Here is a 10126-nt window from a genome sequence, read left to right as displayed (position 1 = left end):
AGTAATGTCGTAAAAAAGAAAGTCTCTCCCACAGCTGTCCTTCAACATGGTTACAATCACACAAACGTTTCAAATGCATAGCAATTGATTCTCCTAGCAATTAGTGTATTGCACATACCACATTGAAATGCTCTTTTAAATGAATACCAACTGATATTGTTATTGTTCAATCTATGATTATTTTACATTTTGCAACTAAAACAGGAGACGTTTTTGACCTTATTTTTTATACCCATAGATTTGTATCTCAATATTAAGCAGCTTTTAGATCCCCATTTAGAAACATTTATTTGAATTTTCATACATAAATAATTGCATAGTTAATGGGATAAATAAAATGTCAAATGTTAAAGAAAAGTTTTTGTTGTTTGTTTTTTATGTTATTTCCTTTTTTATACAGTCTATGGTTATTTCTCATACTTATGCAAGTGTCCCACTTCACTTATCAAACAGAAGTCTTACTTTTTATTTGTCACTAGCCAGTAATGTGACAGCATGCAGAGGCATGAAATTTAGACATCTAAGCCAACACACCTCATTTAATATGGTGTGGTGTATCATTAAAGCAGAAGTAAGTGGAATATTTGTGTTAATATAAGTCTTAAATAGTTATATCTTCCGACAGCAATCACTTATATAGAGTGTTTGGTCTGAAACACGGGTCTGTCAGTCACTCTGCTCTGCTGTAAGCCGAGGAGAAAACTTTTTCCTTGTATCCTACAACCTTTATCCAATGAGGAGAGAGAACGGCATAAAGGGGCAGTCCTCTCTATGTGTGCAGCCAAGGGATGCGCGTGAATGTGGTGACGTAGGGACGAGGGCGGGGACTGCTAACTCCATCGGCTGACAAGAAGTTAGCCAAAACGACCGGATCGCTTACTTTAATTTACTTGGATATCTAAGTCAAATGCCACTTGTGTCATTATGAACCATGAGTCATTCCCCTTCTACAAAGAGGTGAATATAATTGATACAGATAGGAATCATGTCAACCTCACTGATAACATCAGTGAGCTCATTGAGTTTATTAGAGAATATCATTATTATTATTACTATTATTATTTTCTTAACTATTTTTTCCCACAGTGGCTGTGGAAACTATTCTCAGATGAGCAATGAGGATATTTCTATTGAGGATAAATCATGTCATTTCATTCCCCCGATTTCACGCAGCTGATAAGTGAGAGATTTGTAATGTTCCCAGTGTAACTCTAGATATGATAGCAACTGCAGTAACTCCAAAACCTTAATACATCATCATCCGTAAGGCTCCAGCAGAAGAACATTCAAACCATATTATTCTAATTTCCCGGTCTCTTTCCTCCTTTGATCATATTGAGGAGTTTCTCGCTGTCATTTTGAGGACTTCAAAGGCAATCAGGCTAATAAAGTCTCTTCCATCTCCCGCTGCTTGAACCAGAAGTGTCCAAACAGACCTTGACCCTTTAAATTTTTGGCAAAGCCTGTTTCAATCATTGCACTGCCTCTGCTTAAGAATGAAAGATGGACAGAGGAAAAGAAAACTGCAAAGAGAAGCATGGATAGTGAGAATGTGAGGGAGATAATGACAGGGATACGAATATATAGGAGAGGAGAGAGGCATGTAATACATGAGTAGATGATTAGTCCTCATTATCCCAGTGGTGTATCTCAGTGATCAACCTCCCAATGACCCCATATTTTCTTTTTTCTTTTTTGGTTTGTTCTTAATTTGAAGCCTTGTGGTGTCTTGGTTTACTGATACCTGGGAGGGCACGTTCTCTCTTGTGGATGTTTGCAGTTTCAGCCACAAACCCAAACTCCCTTTTATACATAGAGGATTACAAAGGCCACAGTATGATAGGTTAAAATGCTCGACATTACATTCATACTGTAAAGCCTTTGTTCTGTCCTCACTTCCTCATTAGGAACATGCAACCTTTGTTTTCTGTCCCTGAAGGAACAAACGACAAGACTAATGCCACCAGCTGAAAGACACCAATATCCTCCATGTAGGGCAAATCTGGGTCGGTGGTACGTAAACCTGATGACACTGTGTGAATGACCCATTAATGGACACTGGATAGTTTAAACAGCTATACTGTAGGCTAGCAGCTTATGTGCTCTCATCCTGGGATCCAGGCCTTCGAGGTCACTCTAACTTCTTCCACATGTAATCTTTTACCAGAAATTTTATGGTAACAAGAGAAAAATATTAACTCAGTCCTGTTAGACAGCTCCCTGTGGCCACAGAAACTGGGGCGCTGCTTGTCTCCTTTGAAGGTGGCATTCACAGTGTGCTCAGAGGACATCTCACTCTGTGCTCATTAGCCCGAGGCAGGAGTTGTCTCCACGTAACAAGGTAGTTCCACAAAGCTCAAGAGCTTGGGGTCAACACTACTGAAGATTTGTCAGAGTGTAGAAATAGATTTGAAGTTAATAATGACACAGTTTTAAAAAGTAGACACTGAAATTTAACCGTAGTATAATTAAACAAATGAGACAATGGGGAGGTTAAAGCTGAGTCACAAACTGTGTTCATATCATCTGATGAAAGTAGTCAAACTGCAGTTATCAGTAGAGACTTGCAGGTCAAACTTAGCAACAAAATAGAAACAGGCTTGGAGCCCAGGCCGCTGTCTTTAACATTTACAAAAACCTCATTCATATAGATGCATCACTCAAGTTATCTGGGAAAATTCCCATATAAAAGGAGGAGCTGTCGTTGTTACACCCATGAGCGTTTAGACTAATGGCGATTGACTATAATCACTAATTATGGCTGCTGAAATTGCAAACACACATGCATTTGGCACAGAAACCCATGTGAAAGTCTGGCAACCTTAAGACTTTGACTAGTCATCGTTCTCTTAACCAGTAATGATGACATTTATGATTTCACAATGATGTGTTTTTAAAAGCGCAAAACCAGTTTTGCCACTAAGGTATCAAAGACTGCATTTACGTTTTAGATTTTTTTTTATTTTTTAAATGACCTACTTGGGTTAAGCACTTAACACAATCTTGTGCATCTGTTTTGTATCATTTCCAGTTATCTTGCTTTCACCCTGCCCAACAACAACACAAAGGATGCGTAGTGGAAAACAGTCACAGCATATAGCACAGGAATCTCCGTGTTCTTAGTGCTCACAGTGAAAGCAAAGCTGTTTGTGTCGGCAACAGTTAAAAATGTTTAACCTACACTTGAGTGAAAGTTCTGCTCTTACACAAAGTTAAAATACCACAATTTATGAACACGATGCTAGCTAGCTACAGCTAATGTCTGTCATGTCATGATTTCTGGAAAACAAATAAAGGTTGCGTGTTGGCAGCGGAGGAAAAACAGATTGCAAAATGTTAAAAATCTGTGTGAATTAATCAAGATAAAAATATTTTTTTGATTTTTGACTCAGAGACTCATAATTCCTCCTGTAGAAGTTTTACAACATTGCAACACTGTTATTTTATGTATGATTCACAAACATAATGTGCATGACCTTTTTCCCCTGTAAGGATTCTACTTTCAGCGTGAAGTGTCTGTGACTACCAGAATGTTAAGGTCCTCCATCACTTCCAGGAAGACCCAGGACCAATTCCATTTTGGCAGTGGAGATGCTCACCCATGTCCAGCAGGCGGGTTTCCAGACAACAACTGGGACGTGTGGTCCTCTACTTCATCTTTCAGAGCTGCTATAGGAACTGCGCAGTCGGTGGAACAACAGGCATACTGTAACAGCTTGCAGTCGTACAGCTGAATGAAGCCTGCTGATGAAGAACAGCAATTGCAGACATCAGCAGTGCAGAACCAGGCACTGTACAGATGATAGAGCTTTAACACAATTCACACACACCACATGTACTCTCATACAGACATGTTGCCAACATATACATCCAGAGTCCCGTTTACAATCACACACATGCAGTCATGCACACAGATTGCTTCGCTATGCCTTCAGTCTGGGCTTCAGCTCTGGGAAACCAATCCTCCTTTTTCCAAAGCAGACATAGATAAAGACATAAATAGAGACATATTCTCAATAAAATAATAGTGTGAAAGATACTGGATACATTGAAAACCAAAGTTTAGTAGACCATGGGGATAAATGTGTGTTGATTTTGTGCCTAAATTCACTCAACTGACCATTCAACCTTTTATAGAGTGAAATCAGATAAACCGGTCCTCTCTTTCAGACATTAATCGGGGGATGTCAAATGAAAAGGCTCTTTCAGAAAATGTGAATCTGCAGTTGTCCAAATGATAATAGATTCTTAAACACCCTATTGTTTTTACTGGCGGCTTTCTTTCTTTCTTTTTTAAAGTATATTTTTGGGGCTTTTTTCACCTTTATTGGATAGGAGAGTCGAGCGAGATACAGGAAATGGGAGGCAGAGAGGTGCGAAATGACACGCAGGATAGGACCACTCGGCATGGGATTTGGACCGGGGTCACTTGCAGTGAGGACTACAGCCTCAACACATGCTCAGTTGCTCTACCAACTGAGTTAAACACCGCCCTGTTTCTTTCTTTCTTTCTGGAAATTAGATTATGATAATTTAATTATCACCCACAAATCTTGCACTGTGTATCAGAGAAATCCTCACTAAACATTTTCTGTCACAATCAAGCATTGAAAATTAGGGATTGCACAGTGCAATGTGAAAGGCAATTGGCCTTGTTCCACGAAAACATATTTGATTTATCATGACTCACCCACATAACCATTACTAACATTCTTGGTCTATAATCCTCTTCTTGGGGACACATTGCTCACAGTCTACTACTGACTTTGAGTGACTTGTGGAGTTTAATCTGTTTTACTGGTATCCATAACAACATAGGAAGCACAGGCATATTGTAGATGGTGTGGGGCTGTTGTTCCATATCAATATTAGAGGAAAGCATAGTGCACTTGTAGACAACACTATGCACAGTCACACTTATGAGGGCATCTCTAATCTTAGAGCTGTGATATATCTGTCCAATGTCAACATACCAATTAGCTTGAAATGCTTAGTTAAATTTTGTCAGATGCCCATCTCACAATCACATGGTTGTAACCTCAAATTGATAAATAACGATATAAATAATTTGCTATACCCGAAAGTGTACACAATGCAGTGGGCCTGCAAAGATTTAAACAGAAAAGAAATGTTTCCAATTAGACTACAAGTGTATCAAGTGTGTCATAAATTGCAGCGCTGCAACAACACAGTGACATTGTCGTGGCCCACTAACACCACCGTTTTCGCACTTAACCGACCACAGGATTTGGTGCATGCGTAATGAAAATAACTCCCCTCTCTGTTGAGTAACAATAGTCCTGCTTTGTGGAGGCTGTTTGTTTTCTGTAGAATTGTGAAATAAGGTTGCACAAAACAGTAGATGATAGAGGGTCACTGTACTCAATGCTTGATTGGCCTCCTCAATGGCTTTGATGATCTCATCTATGTCCAGAGTGTTGTTCAAACATGCCTGTGTGGGTTCTGATAACTTGACTTTCTCACCCCTTCTGGAGGCAATTGTGAAGATATGGCCCCATAAACCTCCATTACATCTGCAAGGCCCAAGAATCAGCATTGTAACGGTAGACGGCATCTTTCTAAACCTCTCTCTTGGGCTACCCTCAGGCGTAGATGAAGTACACAACTCCATTACTTGAGTTAATGTATTTGCTTTTAAAAATTACCGACGTTTTAATACTGTCTACCCCTGGTTACACTGTTATAGTCACAAAAACAGTTCAACTAAGGAGAATCAATGACGAAGGTTTCGGGGAGGGGGATGTTTATCAGACAGTGGGTCAACTCACTGCCTGCGAGTCACTAGCTGGGCCCGCAAGAGATGAAAATGAAATATTGCACGCTGACAAAAGTGTCCTTCTCTGCCCAGCTTAACATGTTTCATGAATTAGTGAAATGAAACAAGAGCTCCAGGTTTGAGTAATTCAATTATGAAGCTGAAACCGCAGGAGTATTGTGTCACATTGGTGATGAAGTGCCTCGCATACACAAAGCACAGATCTTGCTGTCACTTATTGGCTGTGACTTTGATTTTTTTTTTTTTTTTTCTAATATTCCAGAAGCGTTCCACTTGGACACTGATTATCTGTGTTTATCTTTCTCTTCCTCTCACTGTTGCAGAATTAAAGCAAGCTATTCTCAATTATTGTTGTCTCTCAACTTTTGATCCCACAGTTGCTAAAATCTACAAATCTGTTGACAATGATCCTTGACAAAAGTTTTGCCACATTTAGGTAATCATCGTAATCTGGGCTTCATATAGTCAGAACATTACACTTGTATCTCACACACTGTATCTCTACAGTAAGTAGGCGTTCAGAAACACAAGTGTTTGGATTCTGTGCACAGAAAAGGGATTTCCAAATATCAGTGACAGTCTGACAGCTTAACTTCCTCACACTGTTTATCTACTCGGAAAAAATTACACACAAAATGAATCTTCTCTACAGGACCTTTCAACAAGTGCCTGTCAGATCACACAAGCAGAAGGATAAAAAATCCTCTTGTAAATGTAAACTGCTTTTGTTTTTTATTTATTTATCTTCTCAACATAATCGTCCAGCACATGCAATGCAGACTGACCTCCCTCCATGCTGAAACATGTTCATACAGTGGGAAATGGATAGAAAGGGCTTCAGTAACACAGCTGCAGTGAGGAAACTGAGGTGGAATACATAGAAGATAATTGAACTGTTTTGTAATCTTTAGAGACACTTAATAGTGCTAAAATAATAAAATGTCTTTCAGACATGTGATTAAGAACCATGGCATTACCTCTCATGAAAGTGACTTTACAAACAACAATTTAAAAGAGATAGATGTGCGGTATCACAGGTCAATCTGCATATTTCCATATCCAAAGCAACACTAACACAGAGAGGCTTGTGTGAGAAATATTATAATGACTTTCTGTTATGATCCAACACTATTTCATTCCCTCTGATGGTGTACTTAGTCTAAATTATTCAGTTCCACATTGTTAACAACTTGTTTTTCTCTTTTATTCCAGTTGTTTCGTCTAGCTGCTCTCAACCACCTCTGTGTTTTTCTGTAAACGGGTGCAAGACGAGTGTATGATGTAACAACAAATAAAGAAGTTCAAATTGCTGAGTGAGGAAATGGAAGAAAATCCACAGCAAATCATATTGTGTCACAGCGGTCTCTTAGATAGAGTTCATTTGCAAAAGCAGATAACTCCGTTTTTAAAAAATTCTAGAATCTTCATTTTTTATTTTCTATTTACATAAGGTTATATCAGTCAAACCAAAGTTGAGTGACTTTGAGATGTAACAAAACAGACATATCTAAAAAAAAAAAAAAAGTTTTATTGAAGACAACACTATGCAAAGAATAACTACAAAGCCTCAGCTCATTTTTTTCAAAATGGCACTTATCTGCTTTTGCAAATGAACTCTTCATATGTTGTTTGAATTTACAAGTACAAAAGCTCACATTTTCTGTGTTATTATTTTATTTTTATTTTATTTTTATCAGTTGACAGATAACCAAACAAATTTTGTTGTTTGTGTCTATGGGTATCACTCACTGTAACACTGTTTATGCTTCAAGTGAAGAGAAAAAATGTCTATCCAGATGACACAAGACTTTCAGATGTGGGAACGGAGAGTGCTACAAAGGCTCCTCTGTCCCGTCCTGGCCCTTCAGACATGACTCAGGCTGAGAAAGGGCGATCATGTCTCGTAGTAACAGGCCTCCCTGCTCTTGGCGTTGACTCCACAACAGCAACAGTCAGGGAAAAAAATCTCTATATACATTGAAAGAGTAGCAATGCTTCTCATCTGATTTGTCTCTTGTTGTTGTTGTCCTGAGTTGGGCTTTTTCCACGCTTTGCCGCCATGTTGTAGAAAATATAAAACAAACACCCCTGACTCGTCAATTCAGTTAATTAGAAAAAAAATTTTTTGCCTGTATTTAGTGTAGTGTAGAGAGACATGAATGCAGGGAGAGAGACTGGGGGGGGATGACATGCACTAAAGATGGCTTGGTCAGGAGTCAAACCGGCGATCAGCGCTTCAGGCATTTGCCAACATGGGACGTGCTCTTTAACCACTTGACCAATAAGCACCACCAAGTCTGTAAGTTTTTATGACCTGAGAAGCAATATGAAATTGATTGTCATTTATCTCTCATGGAAGTGTTGCTTGACAGTTAGAAACAAACAGTGTCACATGTAGATGTATTATTCACCCCTTAACTACTCCGAGTCTTAAATTGTTGCACTTGTGATAACTGCTGAAAATAATCAGCTACAGAGAGCTCGGAGAATAGTTTGTGTTGAATCCAAACACTTGCAGAGGGATATGAGGCTCCTCAATTTTTCACATTTTCTTTCTTTCTTTTTTCTTTTTTTGTTGGCTGAAGTCATAAGAATGTTATAGGTTTAGATTAAGAAATCTGTTCATTAATTATTCCCATTTAAAAGACTGGCCATTTGACTTAAGGCACCTGTTTTTAAAAGGCTGGCAGCAATACAAACCTTTTCAATCTTCCCTCCCACCAAGTTTAGTCAACACAAGGTACTAAACAGTTATGAAAAAAAGAAAAAAAAAAGAGAGAGATTATTTTGTCTGTGAACATCAAATATAACAGCTGTGGCCACACCAATTACAGTGGTAAGTACCTAGCGATATGACTTCAGAAGAGTGGTAGTGGTTGTGCAGCAGGATTACAGACATTTGATGCACGTCCCTCTCACACACACATGCGCCACCCCACACACTCCCTCGTTCTGTGACCTGAAGTGTGCATCAAGGGATGGTAACAAGGTCCATATGTGGTCACTTCCTTCCTCCACTGCCCTAACATGAGGGGGTAGTATTAACAGGACTGCAGAATCTATTGATTTACTCCCCAAAGGGAGAAGAAAGACACAAGGAGAGAAACAGAGACTTACAATCCTCCTAGAGTAATAACTTTCTTTGACACCGGGTTGTGTGTTGTGCAGCAGTTCAGGGAGCTTTTTACTTCCCATCCCAGATCACACAACTGGTCATTGGCATTTGGTAAGACCGATGTCAAATTAAGTCTGTAAATCTTTCTGAGCAAAGCAAGGATACCCCGCACTGAGGCAGCTGTGATTTAACTGGTTTTCAAGAGAATGAACAATTAGACAGTGTGTCATCTCACCACGCTGGAGGATCTGATGACTGTTTCACAACGATGAGTTTATGTATCTGATTGCAATCGAGCTCCAACATGTCAGTTTTGAATGAATGAATGAATGAATGAAGACCTTTAAAACAACTGAACCAAAGGCTTACGTAGGATATTGTGTCATATGGGCCCTGTGGTGAGAAACAAATTTGTCAAATTTCACTGGTGAAATTCAAGGGAAATCAGTTTCCCTTTATGACTCAAATTACAGCTAATCATTAACATTTAAACGATTACTCACTGGTGCTGCGTGTGTCAACACATGATACTGATAATACTGAGAGAAACATAACCCCATGGAGTTCAAGCGTGAGAAAAATTCTATTATGATTCTTGACAGAAACAGGTATTCGCCATTGTGTTAACAGACAGTTGACATATAGGCTTGGCTTTGTGTAGTTTAAAGTTGTCCGTTAATAACTGCTGTCAATAATATATTGATGACAAGTTGGTACAAAACACTGTTGATCTACTATGTGAGATGCAGTCATCTTCTAGTGAAATGAAATGCATTGTTTTTTTGTTTTTTTTTACAACACTGACAAATTACTGTGTACAACACCCACAAACCATGTGTTGATATTTCCCCATCCATCCATTTGGATTCAATTAAAATCAACATGTAAACAGGTCCTGTAGTCTAGCAGACTCTGATGCAAACAGATGATTTACTGTTAATAATAAAACACAGCAGACTATTAGAGTGTAAGGGATACCACAATGATCAACACTATGCACCAACTGGCCCCCATACAGAGCATTAATTACATTTCAAACCAACTGTACTGCTCAGTTTCCCATGGACACATACAAATTACTGACATATGTTAGTGGATTAGTGACACATTCTCCAAAACAATTGTTATTTGTTTATTCCTGTCTGGAAAAAGGGGTTTCCGGGCCATCTCTGTGTGTAGCACACGGATCACTTCTGCACAATCCTCATGTGCCA

This window comes from Trachurus japonicus, chromosome 9, assembly GCF_045865225.1.
Source record: "Trachurus japonicus isolate A0001 chromosome 9, Traja_1.0".
NCBI lineage: Eukaryota > Metazoa > Chordata > Actinopteri > Carangiformes > Carangidae > Trachurus > Trachurus japonicus.
The sequence above is the reverse complement of the archived record's forward strand: the minus strand, read 5'-3'. Positions refer to the sequence as shown.